At 43.5% G+C, this 19,809-nt stretch overlaps 1 protein-coding gene across 3 annotated transcripts in view; it reads right to left on the bottom strand.

Annotated features, from left to right (window-relative positions):
- The window catches only part of LOC146809541 (galactoside alpha-(1,2)-fucosyltransferase 2-like), a 481,546-nt gene that overhangs the window by 273,384 nt on the left and 188,353 nt on the right, over positions 1-19,809 (bottom strand). The window contains exon 3 of one of the 3 annotated variants that reach the window (XM_085616373.1): positions 10,184-10,270. The exons of the other annotated variants lie outside the window; for them this stretch is intronic. The gene's annotated coding sequence lies outside the window, so the exon portion shown is untranslated. The remainder of the gene's footprint in view (positions 1-10,183; positions 10,271-19,809) is intronic. 3 annotated transcript variants of the gene reach the window in all.

The raw sequence follows: 19,809 nt of genomic DNA, 5'->3' as shown, positions 1-19,809 counted from the left end.
TCAGGGCTGCCTTTGCACTAGCTTTTAATGGGGCATTTAGGGTGGGGGAACTGGTGGCCCGCAACAAGCAGGATGTACAAGGTGGGCTCCTGCTGGAGCATGTGAAGATACAGGGAGACGCTTTGCTAATAACCATTAAAAAATCTAAAACCGATCAGGAAGCCCGGGGCGAAGGGGTGGTACTTCACCGGGCACAAAGCAATCCATGCTGCCCAGTGATGCACCTAGAAGCTTACCTCCGACAGAGGAATAGTGCGGTAGGTGGGACATTGTTACTGCATGCGGACAGTACCCCACTTACCATGTTCCAATTTAAAAGGGTATTGGCCATGGCGATCGGCAGGACAGGTTTGAATCCAAAGGACTTTGGGACTCATTCCTTCAGAATAGGGGCTGCCACAGAGGCAACAGCTAGGGGGTTGCATAGCAACAGTGGAAAGAAGATTGGACGATGGGCTTCTAATAGTTACAAGCACTATGTGCGGGTGCACATGTTGTGAGGGTACCATACAATGGTGGACTGACTGATGTCCAGTTTTGTTTGTTTGCTCTCAGTTTCTCGAACCTGTCACGCAGGGGGGAAACTGCCGTCGGCACAACAGCAAGATTCTTCACAACGGCGGCCACAGATGATACCCAGATCCAAATGGAGGGGAGGAAATTCTGTGAAAGCGTTGAATCACTCGGTAAGGAGGAACAACAATAAAATTGGGAAATTGTTCAGGTCCCCTCAGTTACAAAACATTGCACATGGGTGTGTCAGGGGGGAATCGTGCTTCTTAAAAGACGGGGTCCACCTGACTAGGTTAGGTAATGAAATGATGAAAATATCATAGCTTGGCTAGGGAGTGTAAGGGTTGGGCATGACCTTTCAGGGCAAGAGGAGGGGGGGGGCCAGATTGTCGGGCAACTATGCTGGCCTGTGGCGGTGAGGTCATGACTGGTGAGCAGTAAATTTAAGGTCCTTAGGGGGCGGCACCATTCTTGGATGGGGCCGCCCAGGGGGAGGCACAAGGGGGTCTCTCCTATAACTCCAGGGGCGGTACATCTGGTTGGCTGGATGGGTGCAGGGAAGGGGGGAGTCACGCTTTCTTTAGGCTGGTTGGCCACCCCGCACTGGCATGATGATGTCACTAAATGGCGCAGAGTGCAAGAGCCCCCATTTTTAATGGAGCTCAGGGAGCGTATGGGGGTAACGGGGGAGGAAGTACCCTCTCAGTAAACGGGCCCTCTGCGCATGCGCATTCCTACGGGAGGGCGTGGCTAATTGATAAGGATCTGACACCGGTTGGCGACCTTGCCATAGGCCCAAATAGGATGTGCAGAAAGTAATTAATGTATGATTATGATCCAGATGTTAGATTCGGATAGGAAATACTCTGTATTAGAAATATGTTAAGGTTAGCCATCTGATATCTGTACATATGAATTGTAATCAAATGTCATGCTACGTTTTCTGCGTAAAATTGTGTAAATATTGTTTAATTCAATTTTTATTTGTTTTCATGTTTTAATAAATACGGCCGGGGGTTGTACGACCCCCGCCTCCAAAGAAACCCCACTCTCATGTCCATCATTAATAGATGTGGTTTATACACAAGGCGGGGAGGGGGAAGCTCAGTAGTCCCAGGCCATACGCTCTCCGCTCTGCTCACCTTTCAATCTCCAAAACGCGCCACGCTCCATCGCTCTGTTAAGTACATGATATAGACTTCAAAGTGGTAAGTAGCGATGATATTTCTATCCACAAGAAAAAGATACCGTTTCAGAATGGACCAGACCCTAGAACACTTAAGAATGTATTTGGGTAGTTTAGGCCTAATGCACCAACGTATTTTGTATTTGCCACTCCTAGTAGCAAGTGCTGATGTATTTCTGATAAAAAATGCATTAGGGTGCATTTTAATCCGCAATTCCCTTTATTTTTTTATTTTTTATTATTGCGTGAACTTGACCCGAAGGTATCAGAGCGCTTTACATGAGCACCAATAACGCTAGAGATGGACAGATTCATTTTGTTATTTTGTCATGAAGTGCAATGTATAAATTAGGATCTATTGTGAGTTGAAGTGTGCGAAAAGAATGCACAAATGCTGCTGCAGTCGGGAAGCATAGGGTATTTTTAGAATGCTTAGGGCAAGCGGTAAGAAGCTATCTGTTTTTGACATCTTACACTTTCCACGTGCAGGCTGTGGGCGTCAAGAAGACAGAGCAGTGGCATAGTGGCACTTGTCCCTTTAAAATAGATGGGTCAGAATGGAGGCTTTGCACATCTGAACTCTGAGATGGAGATCTGCTGTCTTACACAGGCTTCCATCCCGTGGTTTGCAGCTGTGCCTAATGAGGTGCAAAGCTGATTTACACGCAATTAGTATTAACATCATTCCCCAAATTGCACCACTGAGGAACCTAGGTGTCTTTTGGAGGATTGGATGGGCTCTTGTTATAGATAGCACGTTGGAGGCTCATGTAGCAAAACACTGAATTCTGCCAACATTCTTCCATAGCTCAGCAGATTCCAGTCACTAGTGTTGCATGTTCAGACCTACATGCAGCTAAGTCCAAGAACTATGATCCCAGTGTTGGGACCTTGATGGTGGAATAAATGAGAAGAGCATACATTTGGGATTGAAATATTTTTCCAGTTGAAGTACACTGGAGATCTGTGCACAAAAACGTCTGCTTGTCCTGGTAATACCTAGACAGCAATACTGTGAGCTACCAGGTGCAATCCATACTAGAAAAGTGCCATGTGGCCCCCTCCACATTTTGATTGCTGAGATGCAAGCATGATGCAACCAACTGTTTTTGCATAACCCGATCATATCACTCCTGCCACGACAGCACTGTACTGACACACTCTTCTCCCAATTGAAAAAACCCTTGCATGATCATATTATTCAGTGTTTGCCAAGTCTAATGTCACTGTGTCACCCAGCCAGGTGCCTAAGGCTTGCTTCAGATGCAGCCACAGTGGACTGACAGTGGCACTATTGCTTCTCCCAAATGTGTGTACTATTCCCGAACGACAGGCTACGCCTCACCTATGTTAAAAGCTTGCACAAACTATATCTTTTGCCCCTCCAATTGGAGAGAATTAAGCTCCTGAGTGACGCAAAGTGCATGAGGTGTGGCAAGACTGATGCTGGCTTCCTCCACCTGGCGTGACTATGTCTTTCAATGTCCCACAGTCAGGTACCACTGGGAAAATGTAAGATAATTGAAGATATCCCTGACACTGCACTGTTTGTCACCCCTATGGTGGCTCTGCTGGGATACATGATGGATATACCACTTGAGTTGCACAGGCTCGCAGCTGTGATAATACTACTGGAGAAACAGCTGGATGGAGTTAGTGGCGCCGGCTATGAGGGCTAGTATTGGACCTGGCCATTTCTGCAGGGTAAGCCCCAGACTTCTTGCCTTTCTCCCCCAATTTTTGCTGAATTTATTTTTGTTGGCCTTAGAACTCTTTGCATGTTCCCACTGCTAACCAGAGATAAAGTGCTTGTGCTCTCTTTTTAAAACATGTTAGATTGGCATATTTAATTTCCGTATAAGTTTCTAGTAGAGTGGTACACCATATACATAGGGCCTATAAATTAAATGCTACCAGTGAGCCTGCTGCACTTATTGTGCCATTCACTTCACTCAAATAGCACCTTAAAAATTAACCCAGGCTGCCAGAGCAAAGTGAATTTAATTTTATACTACCATGTCGACTTGACATTAAAATCCCCTTTCCACGCCTTAAACTGCAGAATTAGTACGTATACATTACTCTTAAGGAAGTGTGGAGAAGTGTGGCTCAATGGTTAGAGCGGCAGACCCTGATGCAGAGATCTAGCCCGGGACCAGGGTTCAATTCCCTGCCTCGGCGGGTCTTGGGCTCAAAAATTCCACGGACCTGATAATTCTCGCCTCGGTGCCATTCCAATCATTGAGTCCCACTCTGCAACTCTGGGCAATAGCTTGCTTAATCTCCACAACGGCCCCCACAACGCTAGGATGCCTGGCCTCCACCTTGGTGGTGCCCAGGAGTGGACGCCTCACAGGGAAAGCCAGGATGGGTTCCACAGCGGTATTCGTACAAGCGCCTTGAGACCCTTGCGGGTGAGTAGTGCGCTATACAAGTATCAAAAAAAATAAAAAGGAAGGCCCTATGTAGCCCAGGGTGCTGTGTAATTACAAGGTTGGACATGTACGTTTTAAGTTTTACACGCGTTGGTGTAAAAAACTCCTAATTTCATTTTTCACTACTGTGGGTCTTATAATCCCTCTTTAATGGTAAGGTAGGATTTTTCATTACAATTTTGAAAATGCCACTTTTAGAAAGTTGGAATTTTTCTGCCCTTACGTATTTGGTGCCTGCACCCTTTCTCTGGGTCAAATGACTGAGTGTAGCTGACAGTTGGGCTTTGTGCACACACAATGGAGAGCTTAGGTGTGAGTCATATTTGTGAGCAGGGCGGGGAACCCAGTCCACTCTACATCAGAAAAGGCTTTTTTCCGACATCAGAAAAGGCATTTTTTCCGATTCTGTGAATAGGGCCATTTGCAACCAGAAAATGCTTTGTACATCTGGCCTTAAACAAATAGCCCCGGTGGGCTACCGTGGGAAACGAAACCTTAAGGACCTTAAGGTTCTGGGTTTCAAATCAATGAAACTTAACTAAGACAGCTGGCCAAGCTGTCATGCACACATAGAGGAGTGCAAACCACTCCTGCTCTGGCGTCACAGAGCATAGCCCCGCCCAGACCTGACTCCGACTCACACATAGAAAAAAATGATAATAACGTCCTGGTATTATCAGTTTATTTTTTGTTTTTTGCACTGCTGAAATAGCTGTGGGGCAACGCTCCTCCGCCTCAGCGGAGGTGCCGCCACTGGTTGTGTACAGCGCCTCATGTTAACACAGTGACTTCAGAGCACCATTAGAAAAACAAAGGAAAAGATAGATATAATGCCAGGCTAAAATGTATTTGGAGTTGAGGGTCGGTCATCAATAATATTCAAACTGGACCTTGAACTGGCACCAGGAAATCATTCCTAGAAAATGCAAAAGCATACACCCATGACGAGTCATGAAACTGAAAACAAGTCGAAGCACATTGACAAAACAAAGAATGCGCTTCATTGAACCCCACATGGCAACATTGCATATTCCGCCTTCAATAAGGAACTGACATTGCAGAGCCTGAATCAAAGTTCGGATGAGAGTAATACCCAATACTTGGAGTATGTCGGAATATCAAGGACAGAATTATTGTACGATTTAAATATTATGGCCTAAATTCGAGAAACTAAATATCCTGGACGTGATTATAGAAGTTAGTATTGATTTACTATTCTTAACTTCACATAACATTATCTTGAAGATATCTATATTGTCAAGATCCACATCTGTGGATTCAGTGTGGTAAAGCTATACTTACCTAATGTATATACCTTGACAACGTTTGCTTAGTCGATATTTTAGTAGGACGATATTTCGGCACCGATATTCTGGTAACTGACTGATATTCTGGTAGTATACCCAAATCCTGTCCTAAACACTGCCTCTTCCAGGGCAATACTCTGAAATACCTGAAATAAGTGCACGTGAGGAAGGCTGGAACGGGGTAATAATAAAGCCTTTAAATCATTTGGAATGAAACTGGCTCAACAACCCCTCAGGAGATTCATGTCTCATATACAGACTGTGTTTTCTCATGAGAATAATAAGGTTAATCAATTCATATTGCCTTTATGCGTCAACATATGTCAAATCAACTCTTTTTAATTGGTGTAGGTCACATAACGCATTTTTATTTACATTGTTCTCATAAAAACTCAATAGAAGACTTATATGCTGTTCATTCTATGAATAGCAACGACACCAGGTTTTCTACATTGTAAGAAGCACCTCCATATGCTGGTATTCGAATTGTACAATATGAAATCGAATCCTCCTAGGATAATCATCTGTACTTGTTACATATATATATTTTAAAATTGTGTTCATTGGCATTTGTAAAAAAAAAAACAAGACACCAAATTCGTTGGGGAGGAAAGTGGGAAAAAGGAGGAAGGATGGGGGGATCTGATGGGGGGTTCTGGGGGGGGGGTGCATGGGGGGTCTGAGTGGGGAGGCTGACAGAGAAAACAATCAGGGAATAAGTCAGGGTTGCACAATCCAGAACGAGAAGGGGTAAATAGGAAGCTGCGCAAATGTCCAGGTAGGCATGTTTGTAGCACAGGCCCGATTAGTCGGAGCTCGAGTGTTATAGGCACATAATAAGGTTTACCAATCATTGGCATAGCCAATAGGTCTCGCCTTTGGGACCTTATAAGTGTTTAGTTATGCAGCACAATATCCTTGGGGCAAAAACATCAACTGTTGCCTGGCTAAACACTTATATATTGTTGAGTTTGTGTGTGTTTTATTGTGGATGGGTGAGTGACTGAATCCAAGAGTGAACCAATGGAAGACTGAATGGATGCCCGAGTACAATGATGAGTGGCAAGTGCACATGTATGAATTGCAACTAAACAGATGTTGCTGCTACCCAACTCAATCCCACTCTTTTCTAACGACCCAAAATGGAACAAAATGCTGCTCAACCTATTGTAATTCTGAGATGTGACAAGTAGGTTCTATCTAGCATGATGGCCATGGGCAGAGGGCATGGAATGACGCCTGCTTTCTGATTCATGCCCCAAATGCTCTGCACTCATGTGGTAAACAATGTTTACTACGAAACTTTGTCCCCGCAGGCCAATGACTTGCAGGGGGGTTAGGTGTTGGATTTAAAATCCAACACCTTCCCTAGTGTCCGCACAGACTGGAGTTGGAATAGTAAATGATAATATTCCAACATCCAGCGCCCCCCTCCGCAAGTTGTTGTTCCGACTTGCAGAGTAATGGTGTGCGGAATCACAAAGCGGTCGTTGTAGCAACCGCGTTGTGATTACCTGCGGGGAAAAATACTGCGGGATGACGAGATAGATTCCACTCATGTATGACAGATAACATACTGCTCAACCCACTGGGAGTCCAGCATGTGACAAGTGACTTCCACCTTTGCGGGCCTATTAACCTACTGAGTTTTCTTTCTGGTATGATGGCAATGGGGTAGAGGGGATTAGGTGAGAGCTGCAGCCTGGTGCATGCCTTAAATGCAACGGGACTATAAATAAACAGAGCTAGTTCTCAGTTCATGGTGAGGCAAGATATCGAATGGACACCTTTCTGGTGAGATCATCCTATTACAACTTTCAGAGTAATCCTGTGCGCTCCACACGGTGCATTTAAAAGAATATTAAGACTCAAGGCTCCTTTTTTGCTGGTTTTGCAGTGCCTTCCGATGGACCAAAATACAGTGTGTTGTGAAATAAATAGATCATTAGCAATAAAAACTCTGTAATAGAAATTATACACAAAGTGCTAGCAAAATTAGTGCATAGAGGTATTAAGTGCCTACTGCACCCCAATTATGCCTGTTTTTTACTACATAAACAAAAGTGGGGAGCATTTTCCTTAACTGCATTATATCCATGGAACTCTTACTATGCTGTTCTGTTGAAAACACCATTGAGATATTACTTATTTTATGTTTATGTGATTGTGTTGAAATGGCTGTACACTTTTGTGTCATATGCAGTGTATAAGATACTGCCTTAACAGAAGTAACATTAAACACAATCCACAAAAAGCCAAAGTAAGACAGTCATACATGCACTTACATGTTGATGGGTGCACGGGTGTCAATGCATTTGATTAGATGGATGAATGGACGCAACTTCATACAAAGATCAATGGATTGGCTGGACAGATGGATGGGAGAGAGACCTAGCTAGATGCATGGATGTATGGGGATTATGTTAATGGATGAATACAGGCACAGGTGTCGGTGAAAGACTGGCTGAAGGGTTGAGTGTCGGATAATCGGATATATGGGGATGGATGGATGAATGCATGGGTGTGGGTGGATAGACAACTGCATGGGAGTGGGAGTACTGTATGGAGGGTGGGGTGTGTCTAATTGCACAAATGCATATTTTCATCCAACATGCACACAAGAAACATGAACAAGCCAGACCGGCACCAAAGCAGCATATGGTGGATAACAGTACTAGAAAACAGTCAACAATGTTTAGAGAGGCCTGTTGGATGGCCATAAATACTGTGCGAAAACAAAGAGTACAGACGACAGCCAGAGACATGGCTTGGCAAACCTCGTGAGACCAGTGCAGGACGGTCCTGCTGAAGACACTGCCAGAAGATGGGATATCAATCAATCAATCATAGTATTTGTAAAGCGCGCTACTCACCCGTGAGGGTCTCAAGGCGCTGAGAGGGGGGGAGGAGTTTCGCTACTGCTCGAAGAGCCAGGTCTTGAGGAGTCTTCTGAAGGCGAGTAGGTCTTCGGTCTGCCGTAAGTGGGTAGGTAGGGTGTTCCAGGTCTTGGCGGCGAGGTAGGAGAAGGATCTGCCGCCGGAGGTTGTTCGTTGGATGCGGGGGATGGCGGTGAGGGCGAGGCTGGCGGAGCAGAGCTGGCGGGTGGGGGTGTGGAAGCTGAGTCTGCTGTTCAGGTAGGCTGGTCCGGTGTCGTGGAGTGCTTTGTGTGTGTGGGTGAGGAGTTTGAAGGTGATCCTCTTGTCGACGGGGAGCCAGTGTATGTTTGTCAGGTGGGGGGTGATATGACTGTGGCGGGGGACGTTGACGATCAGTCGGGCGGAGGCATTTTGGATGCGCTGTAGTCGTCGTAGGTGTTTGGCTGGGATTCCGGCGTAGAGTGCGTTGCCGTAGTCCAGTCTGATGCTGACGAGGGCCTGTGTCACCGTTCTTCTTGTTTCGGTCGGGATCCACTTGTAGATCCTGCAAAGCGTGCGGAGGGTGTTGTAGCAGGAGGAGGAGACGGCGTTGACCTGTCTGGACATGGAGAGGGAGGAGTCGAGGATGAATCCTAGATTGCGTTTGTGGTCGGTGCTGTCCTCAGAGAGGTCGGCCACCAGGAGGATATGGAAACGATGGCATCCTAGTTAGGCAAGGGGTGGGAGAGAACTCGGGCCTTATTTATTACACAGTACAATGAACTGCGAAGTTAACTGATTACGTAATCGGAAGGAAAAAGTCCAATTAGGACATCACTAGCCTACTATTTTTGATCGAAGCGATCACAGTGTAATCCAAACACTGTGGCTCCCAGTGTGAAATCCCTCTGTTTAGGCAGAAATCACCTGCAGGACTCCAACAGTCACAAGCACCACTTTGGATTCGTTAACAATGCAGTCTGTCATGAAGAACTTGAGGGAAAGGAAAGGTCTACTTGTGTTCCTTACGAGTTCCGTCCTTTCTTTGAGGAAGATCAGGCTTGATAAGTTTTAAAGATCACAGGATACATCCAATGTAGATGAAATGTGGATTTAAGGGATAAGGGAAGGAAGAGAAGGAGGGAGACAGAGTGAGGTGAGGAAAGAGGATGAAGAGGGACTGGGACAGTGAGTGGGGAGCTGGTGATGAATGACAACAATGGTAGCAGAGGTGATAAAGAGAAGAAACCATAAAAAGCACACAAGAAGATCAAACAAGCAGGTAAAAAAGCAGAGGTAAAAAAAGTCTAACAAAATAAGCAGGTATAAAAGCAATGTCCTAAAGAAATGGGTATCAAGAACGAAAAGGTGATTGTTACAGAAGCAGGAGAGGGTAAAGAAGGGACGAGTAATGTAGGAGACTGTTGAGAATGTTAAAGAAAAGAAGAAAAGAAAGACAAGCATTTGCCGCGCGGCTCACTGAGAACATCAAAGCGTCCGAAAGCGGCCAAAAGGGGAGAAAGGAGGGGTGAGTGCAAGCCGAGGTGACAAGAAGGGCTGGGCGGGAAGGGAGGGGGGCATGCCAGCAGCAGAGGAGCCTGATTAAAGCTGACGAAAAGGGAGGGGTAGAAGGGAGGAGGGAGTGCGAGCAGCTGCTGTGCACGAGCACGCCATCGTGCACTCAAGCTTCAGGCCTGCAAAATCATGTAGGTAGCACTTTGAAGAGCCATATACTAAATGCTCTCCGTTCAGCGCATGCGCGCTGACTCAGCGAGCCCTAAAAAGCACAATGTAAGAAGGATAGGGAAATCGCATATGGAAACACTTGAAAAGATGCGTTAACACATTGCTGTGCAATAGACATGCATGAAGGTGATCGACATTTACCTGTCCCTAGCAGGTTGAACCCCATCCTCGTACGAATCCCCCCTCGACCCCCTCTCCATCTCCCCGGGGTGAAATGGGGCCCCTGTCCTGGAAAAAAGATGGGAATGGTACTCATTAATCCGAGTGGCACGAAGGGCTTAAGTTCCCAAAAGTGAAACAATTGTTCCTGGCAATACACTACATCGCTCAACCATGCTTTGGAGGAGTGGGCTTCCTACCCCAGTGTGTGGCGTCCCAGCGCTCACCCAGCAGGAGTACCATGGCAGGAAGGCGGCGGGGCTTGTTAAATATGAAACATCTCTACCGGCTCTACAGCCAGCAGTCTTTCGCGGTGTAAGTCACTTCTTCAGGGCTACTCCACAATAGGATTCTTCCTAACCAACTTCGGTTTTTATAGTTCTCAGAGCATCTTAACTATTCTCCTCTATGTTTGATAAGAGCGAAGATAATTCCACAATGCTGGACTCCCTGTTACCTTTTATAACATATAGCTAGATCCTCATAGCATATGGGGTTTACGATTTTAGGCAAATTTCATTGGATTTCAGATTAACATATAGTGCTCTTAGCCTTCTCCCAACATCTGATTCTTCTCCACGTTTTTGTGAATTTATCACATATTCGATTCGACTCTCTTAGAGCTAATGCCTTAGCTTATTTCCTTATGTTTATGCCAACTGTGTAAATTATGTTGGGAAGGCAAGTTGACTAGTAGGAAGTGAATGCGTGCCACAACGCTGTTCTATCAACAAAAAGTGTGCGGCTGCCAGAAATGTAATGGAATTAGCTGGGCACAGGGCATGTTTGTTATGTGAGGCCATTTTTACTCCCGAGCAAGTAATTAAAATGGGAATATTCCATCTGATTTTAATGTAAATGAGCCGCTCAAGTCAGATGCATACAACCTGTATTTACTCATTTTATGTGAGGACAACATGATGCAGTTTTCCCACCATCTCTATTCCAATGGGCTGAAATGATTTTGATATGTGCTGGGTGTTTAGCAGGGTCCGCACAGCACACCGAGGAGCCAGGAGTACAACCTCCCAAGCATATGTGTGCAGAGGGCTTTTTTAACAGAACACTCCGTGTGTGAGCCTCAGTGACGTGTCTTATTATATTAGTGCTTTGTAAAGAAGGAGTGTTCGTTTCCTTGCAGCACAGTAGGACTGGATCCACCTGAGAGTTGAACAAGGCCTACTTTTAAGCCAAAATAATTTGGTTAACCGGGAAGCTACAGATGGCCTCCAAAATAGCTTCAGGGTGATGTATTGCTTCAGTTGTGTCGGGCAGGGGTTCATCACTTTGCCTACTCCTTCGTGCTGGCTATTACAGTGGATTCAGCTCAACCGTAAACTAACTACTGTGGTGGCTTTGCGTTGGAAGACCCCTAGGGCCTGATTCACAGAATTAACTTAAGACTAAATCCTAAACTTACTACTTTTTGGTATTCACAGACTGCACTTACTACTTTTGCTATTCACAGAATGGATTTGCGGCTACTAACTTTACGTCCGCACTCGGGCCGGAAATTCCGGCCCGGAGGCGGAGCTTCCGGCCCGGAGGTGGGGATTCCGGCCAGTGGCGGAGATTTAGCCATGGCCGAAATCTCCACCTCCGGGCCGGAAGCTCCGCCTCCGGCCCGGAAGCTCCGCCTCCGGGCCGGAGTTTTCGGCCCGAGTGCGGAAGTAAAGTTAGTAGTCGTAAATCCATTCTGTGAATACCAAAAGTAGTAAGTGCATTCTGTGAATACCAAAAGTAGTAAGTGCATTCTGTGAATACCACAAAGTAGTAAGTTTAGGATTTAGTCTTAAATTAATTCTGTGAATCGGGCCCCTAGATTACAGAATCCTTCTACCTGCAGGACAGACTCCATCTACCAACCTTTTTTGAGGTTCAAGTGAAAAACACCAGTTGCAGCGCGCATTTCTAGCCAGGGAGCTGTGAGCAGATGGAACTGTCCTGTTGTGACTGCGAGGACTGGGAGTGCCCTCTTTTTCAATTAACAATATTGTAGAATGTGTGCTTAGTGAGGTCAACATCCTGGGTGAAAAGTAGGATCAGATAAATGACCTCAAGAGTGGGGAGCCTCTTTCATTAACAGGGTTTGGTCCATGTGTATCCTGCCTGTTCTATAAGATCAGCTGCTTCTCAGCAATGAACATTATTCTGACCTACTAACATATACTACGAGTGTTACAATGTGGCCCTCATCAGGTAAGGTTACCTGAGTGACTACCCCATGCAAGACTACCAGCTGTGACATGACAGCACATCAAGCTGATCTTCCCGCAGAAAGAGTCATCAAGAAAGTTCATCAAGATGAAATGCCTCTACATGACAAACGAAATGACAGTCATAAGAGTAGGTTCCCGCTGGCACCAAGTTAATAACTTTGGAAGATATGTTTCCTCATTCAGCTACCATCTTTAAATATAGTTTAAAAAGTTGCACTCATCTTTTCCTCACTTATCACCATATTGGTTGCCATAAAATTGCACGTTACTCATATATGCTTTCATTTTTGGTTGAGATACTTAATTTCCACATAGAAAGGTTTTTGATTTACAGCAACGACCTAATGTTGTTTGGAAATGTTTACATTCATGTGCACTGTGGCATTCTCGTTATCCTGTAATAGTCGGGAGGCTCAGAGAACCATGAATGACTTTAATATGTGCTGGGAGTTTCGTACGTGTGAGAAGACATTTTTTAAATGTATCTGTTATGTACAGCAGTAGCTCAAGAAGAGGCTCAATAGTACTTTCTATGTAAAAAAGCAAGCATTGGTAAATGCATTTGGTTTCATCTATCTGATTAATAATAAGCAGTTTTTTGTTATACGTTGTAGATTGCTGAGTAGTTGTACAATATAAGTTACAGAAAGTCTGTTAAAGTGTTATGACTTGTGTATGTACAGAAAGGCAATATATTGTGCTGTCATTAGTGGCATAGTGCGGGCAAGTAATAGCAAAATTGTGAAAAAGAAATATAATAGAGAAATAATAGAATGAATTGATGCATTAGCAATATTATGTATTTAGAGGAGTTCTGACAACTTTTAGGCCAGGTACCACTGCACTTGCTGCACCACTCAAATCATGCCGCTAGGGCCTGCAAGATAACTGCATTTGTAACTGCTGTTTAGTAGTGAAATACAGCAAAATTTGGTGTTTAGAGGAGTTATAAAAACGTTTGGCCTGGCGCCACTGCACCTGCTCCACCATTAAAGTCATGGCCCTGTTGCCTATAAGGTAACTGCTCTTGTGACTGCCTGTTTAGTAGTAAAATATTGCAATATTTGGTGTTTGAAGGGGTTCCTAGAGCATTGTGCCCCGGTGTCACTGCACCTGCTGCACCATTGAAATCATGCCCTAGCACTTGTGACTGCTTATTCAATTGTTAAATATAGCAATACTTGGTGTTTAGAGGAGTTATGACAACTTTTGGCCCTGGTGCCACTGCACCTGCAGCACAATTGAAATCATGGCCCTAGTGCCTTCTAGATAACTGTGATTGTGACTGCCTGTTTAGTAGTAAAATGTAGCAATATTCTGCGTTTGGTGGGGTCCCTAGAGCTTTTGGTCTGGGTGCCATTGCACCTGCTGCAGCATTCAACTCAAGCCCCTTTTGCCTGCAATAGTGTCTGCCAGTATAGTAGTTAATTATAGCAATATTAGGTGTTAAGAGTACTTCTGACAATGTTTGGGCCCAGTGCCACTGAACCGGATGCTCCATTCAAATCATGAACCTGTTGTCTGCATGGTGACTGTACTTGTGACTGCCTGTTTAGTAGTAAAATATAGCAATATTGGGTGCTTAGTGGGGTACCTAGAGCTTTTGGTCCTGGTGCTACTGCACCTGCTGCACCATTAAAACCATGACCCTTTTGCCTGCTAGATGAATGCACTTGTGACTGTCTTGTTTAGTAGTACAATCTAGCAATAATCTGGGCTTAGTGGGTCCCCAGAGCCTCTGTACATGCTGCACCATTCCAATCAAGATGCTTTTAACTGCAAGGAAACTGCAATTGTGACTGGCAGGTTAGTAGTCGTATATAGCAATATTATGTGTTTAGAGAGGAGTTCTAATAACTGTTGGGCCTGGTGCTACTGCACCTGCTGCACCATTCAAATGATGAACTTGTTGTCTGCAAGGTAACTGCACTTGTAGTTGCCTATTTACGAATACAATATAGCCATGTTAGGTGTTTAGTGGGGTGTCTAGAGCTTTTTGTCGCAGTGCCACTGTACCTGCTGTACTATTGAAATCATGACCCTAGTGCTTGCTAGATAAATGAAATTGTGACTGCCTGTTTAGTTGTAAAATATAGCAACATTAGGTGTTTAGATGAGTTGTGACAACATTTTGACCCGGTGCCACTGCACCTGCAGCACCATTTAAATCAAGCCCCTTTCAACTGAAAGGTAACTCCAATTGTGACTGTTTGTTTAGTAGTAAAACATAGCAATATTAGTTGTTTAGAGGTGTTCTTAAAACTTTTTGGCCCCGTGCCACTGCATCTGCTACACCATTCAAAGATTGACCCTGTTGCCTGTGAGTGCCCGTTTAGTAACAAAATATAGCAATATTTGTTGTTCAGAGATGTTCTGACAACTTTTGGGCCCAGTGCCATTGCACCTGCTGCACCATTCAAATCATGACCCTATTGTCTGCAAGGTAACTGCACTTGTGACCGACAAGTTTAACATTTCAGCAATGTTCTGGTTTTAGTGGGGTCCGTAGAGCTTTGTTCCAGTGCCACTGCTCCTGCTGCACCATTCAAATCAAGTCCCTTTTACTGTTTTAACTTCAATGTAACCACAATTATGACTGCCAGTTTAGTAGTCAAGTATAGCAATATTCTTTTTTTTAGAGGAGTTCAGGCAACTTTTGGGCCTGGTGCTACTGCACCTTCTGCACCATTCCAATCATGATCCTGTTGTCTGCAAGGTAACTGCACTTGTGGCTGCCTGTTTAGTAGTAAAATATAGATAGCTATTGTATATTAACATTATTTTTAATGCACAATGTTTATTACAACTTTTAGAATTTGATCATAATGACCAAATAGATGATGTTGAAAAAATCAATCCGATAATGCCTACAAAGTGCAAAGAAAGGTACTGAGGCATGAATAGGAAATGCCACAATCATTCTAAGGCTAAATCATCTGCTTTACATAACTAAGTAATAGAAAGAAGCATTCCAGCATACTGTTAAAAGCTGTCTGTCTTGCAGTGGGTAGAGGTCTTATCTTGACAGTGATTGCGGCTTAAACAGTGTGAGCAGCGCTAGTAGAAGTATCGTAAGTCTGTGCAGCCATGGGAAGTTAAAAAAAAGTTCCAAACAAAAGCGAATGAAATTCGACTATTGGAACTGGAAAGAGCCCCCTTTTAAGATATATATAAAATACAAGAGATTTCACAAGCACAGCGCAAGCGCTGTGAAGGCGAAACCTAATTAGTAAACATCAGGCCAATGGGCATGTCTGAAAAACAACATTTAAGTGATGAAGAGAGACCCTGAAGAGGGGATGAAGTCGGACCAATCAGAAGATGATGATGACAGTTAGGGTAAAACATTAAGATAATTTTAAAGAGGAAAATGTGGAGATGTTTATAGAAGACAGAAAAAGTGTAATATATAGAGGTTTGAGGGTAAGGAGAGCCACATGTTGGCTGCAGCAGGTAAAAAAAGACTGATTTGAAGATTGCTTGGCTTAGGCTGTGAGACTTGTCATTCATATAGAAGAGGGAGATTCCCAGGAATGGCAACCCCTATGGTGGAGATATTCCATTGGCAAAGAATACAAAAAAGTAAAAAAGATTGTGAAACTTGAAAAACATTGGTAAATATATTTTTATGTTAAATATTATCTGTAAATTAATGTTATACATTTATTTTAAATGTAGAACTAAATAAAAAAATCTACAGTACTATCAACTTCGCTTTAGTTCAAAATATAATTATTTTGAATATATGAAAATACATTTTAATAATTTCTGTGTAGTTTAAATTAAAATACTAACCTAAAGTAAAATATTTAATTTTTTTAGGTATTAAAACAGATTAATTTTAACATATACAATTAAAAGTAATTTAAGTATATTTCAATGAAATATAACGTTACATTATTTGTTTAAAAAATGTCTATTAAAATATTTTAAAATCAAATAATAGATACGTTTTATTTTTAGATAATTTAAAAAAGGTGAAACTAAACTTATTTTTTTTAAAAACTAGTTTAAATAATTTAATGTAACATTAATTCCTATGGGGCTTTATTTCATATCTCTACCTTTGTTCATTTTCTATAGGAGGGTGTTGTAGTACCAGTGTTTGAGACTTACTCCAGCTCTGGGCCGGGTGACATTTGCTACTACTTTGGGTCATTTTTGGCTGTAGTAACTTTAGAGGTTCAGTTTGTGGATAGCATGGGCTTACTTTTTTTGTGGGTGGGTGGATGTCCCGCCCTAAACCCCTCCCTGAATCCCTCCTACTACTCCCTACCCCACTCCCATTTTGAGCTACTATGACCCTTTTTCTATCCACTCCTCTGCTCCATCCCAAATTTGCTACATAGAAGTAAACTGATATATGTGGGGCTCTCCCTATAGAAAAAGATGGGTCAGTTGGAGGTGGAGATTTACATGCATAGGTTTGTGAATTGAGTTTTGTAGCACCTAAGCAATGTTACTGTAGTACTACTTTATATACTTCAAAACTCAGCATGTGAATCGTGCCCTGACTGTTTGGCCTTCAATATAGCATGCTAGGATTAGAATGGAAGGGCATTACCAATATGCATTGATGAGACCATGGTATTGTCTGCAGAGAGAGGGACCTTTGTGAATTTAGATGAGTGGATGATGTAGGACAGAATCATCTTTAAATGGTGTGAGCATGTGTGCTTCACTTTGACATAAATACCAGAAGGATGCATCAGGTAACTGACACTCATGTCCGTGTGTAGCCATTGGTGTTGCTCTCTTGGGGTTGGCAATGACCTGCGCCTCCAGTGATTCAAACTGAGAGGTAATGACAGATGTGCGCAGCAAAACAACATTTTCAAGACATGAAAAACTAGGGCAGTGGCATTTGAATGCTGAAGTCCAGGTAGCTGCATGAGTTTGCACCTGTGTTCATAAATTGTTACTTGAAAGATCTATCTTATGCTTGAGAGCCCCTTTCAAACTAAAAACAATGAAACTTTTGTTAGCCGTTTTCGCATGTGTGATACAACTGTGAGTCAATAGTGTTGCGGAAAGGGCAGAGTCCTGAAGGATCTCACAATAAAGCTAGGCTTTCCTGGACAAGATCTGACCCACTCCTGCATTATGATATTTTTTAACTAAAAAAAGATGATTCTCAGTGGCGTTTTGGCTGCTTTACCTGAACGCCCTTCAGCACAAGTTCAAGCACAAATTAGTTACTTGCTACAAATGAAATATATAAAAGTAATACATCAATTAACAAAGAATGATACAAATGATTTACAATATGTTCAAACTAACATTTATCTGATCCTACTTTTCACCCAGGATGTTGACCTCACTAAACATCTCCCACAAACTATATGAAAGTACAAATTAAATAAATGCAGCAAAGAGATGGCTTGGCGTCAACATCAGTTAGATGAATTAAGTCGGGTATCTAAATGGCAATGATAAAAATTAAATATATGTTTTCATCAGCATGTTATAATCAGTAATTATAATATGCGTTTGAGTGGCCCTTCCATCATTATGAATGTCACAATAAATTGCTATTACTGAAAAAAAATACAATTGCTTGATTACCAGCAGTGTCACCTTCAGCTTACGCACAGAAACTCCAGGATAAATTATGAAGACTTTGATATTGATCACTGTAGAAGAAACAACTAACATCATGAGAACAATCCACACTCGTGAGCCGAAGATGATCCCTGTCCCCACTGCATCTACAACTTAGGAGTCTCTCAGGCCAGCAAACCACTTACCTGCACCCTAAACTCCCCAATCCCCACTGCCACCTTGCTGGAACCATTGCAACATGTGATCGTCAACAAAACCCTCAACAGACCTTACCCTTCTTGCAAACTACTACCCAATCTCCCTACTACCATACCCAGTCAAGGTCAGGAAAAAAGCAATTAACAAGGGACTCGCAGACCACCTTGACCTACATCAGAACCTGGAAACCACCCAGTCAGACTTCAGAACCAACCATAGCACTGAAACAGCCCTTATCACAACTACCAACAACATAAGGATGATCCTCAACAGAGGAGAAACAATGGCTCTCTTCTTGCTAAACCTCTTTGCAGCCTTCAACACCATCTCCCATTCCACCCTGATCAGAAGACTTCACAAGACTGGCATCTACGGACCAGCTCTCAAATGGATCTGCTTTTTCCTCACTGGAAGAACACAGAAAGTCATCATGCCACCCTCTGCTTCAATAGACAGAAAACTCATTGTTGGAGTCCCCCGAGAATCATCCTACAGCCCGACCCTTTTCAACATTTACAAGACTCCATTAGCAATTACTGTCAGGTCACACTGCATCAAGATTCTCTTTGATGGCACACAATGGTACTCTTCCTTATGAATGAGACTCCCATGACTAGAACCAACTTTACTATCTTCATGACCAACGTTGCCTCAATGATGGGAGCCAACTGCCTCAAGCTGAACTTGGACAAAGCCAAAATTGTGACCTTGAAACAAAGACCCCTCCATGGGACTCCTAGGAATCATTTTAGATGCCAACCATGACATGTCTGCCGAGGTCAACTCATTGATCTCCACCTGCTTCTACATCCTGAGGATGCTGCAAAGAATCTTCAAGTGGCTACCAGAGAACACCAGGAAGACAATCACACAGGCACTCATAACCAGCAGACTGCACTATGGAAACACACACTATGCTGGAATAACCAGGCAGCTCCTAAACAGATTTCAAATAATCTCGAACACAACAGCAAGACTAGTCCTTACCTACCCAGCTGCTCCCACATCACATCTCACCTCACCGAACTCCACTGGCTACCCATACACAAACACACCCATTTCACGCTCCTCAGGCACACACACAAAGGGGAAACAGCCTTTACAACGAGATTTTTACCTCGTTGTGCCTTTACCATGCATTTTTAGCACGCATATCTTTACTGCGAATATGCATTTACAATGCCTGCCAATACAACGCTTTTAAGGTAAAAACAATGCGTGGTATTGGCATGAGATGTAAATGCATATTCACTGTAAAAACATGCATGCTAAAAAATGCATGGCAATGGAATGCGATGTATTTACCTGCATTGTGCCATCATACAACCCATGCAAAGCAATACACAACATCGGCTTTGCATACCTAAACCAATGCACACACTTCCATCAACCCTCCAGACACCTACACTCGGCAGGTTGCTCAGTTGCACAGGCACCTCCCATACACAGCAGCAGAGCAGAGGGTGGCACTTTTTCCTTCATCTCCCCAAAGCCTGGAACGACCTCCCAGAGCACATCAGCGCATCCCCATCACTTCTCCAGTCATGCAAGAAGTTGAAAATCTGTCTTTTCGAATAACCTTCAGGGAATCACCTACCACCTTGCTGAGAGCCTAGATACTATCACAGG

The sequence above is a fragment of the Triturus cristatus genome, chromosome 7 (assembly GCF_964204655.1).
Source record: "Triturus cristatus chromosome 7, aTriCri1.1, whole genome shotgun sequence".
Lineage (NCBI taxonomy): Eukaryota > Metazoa > Chordata > Amphibia > Caudata > Salamandridae > Triturus > Triturus cristatus.
The sequence above is the reverse complement of the archived record's forward strand: the minus strand, read 5'-3'. Positions and strand labels throughout refer to the sequence as shown.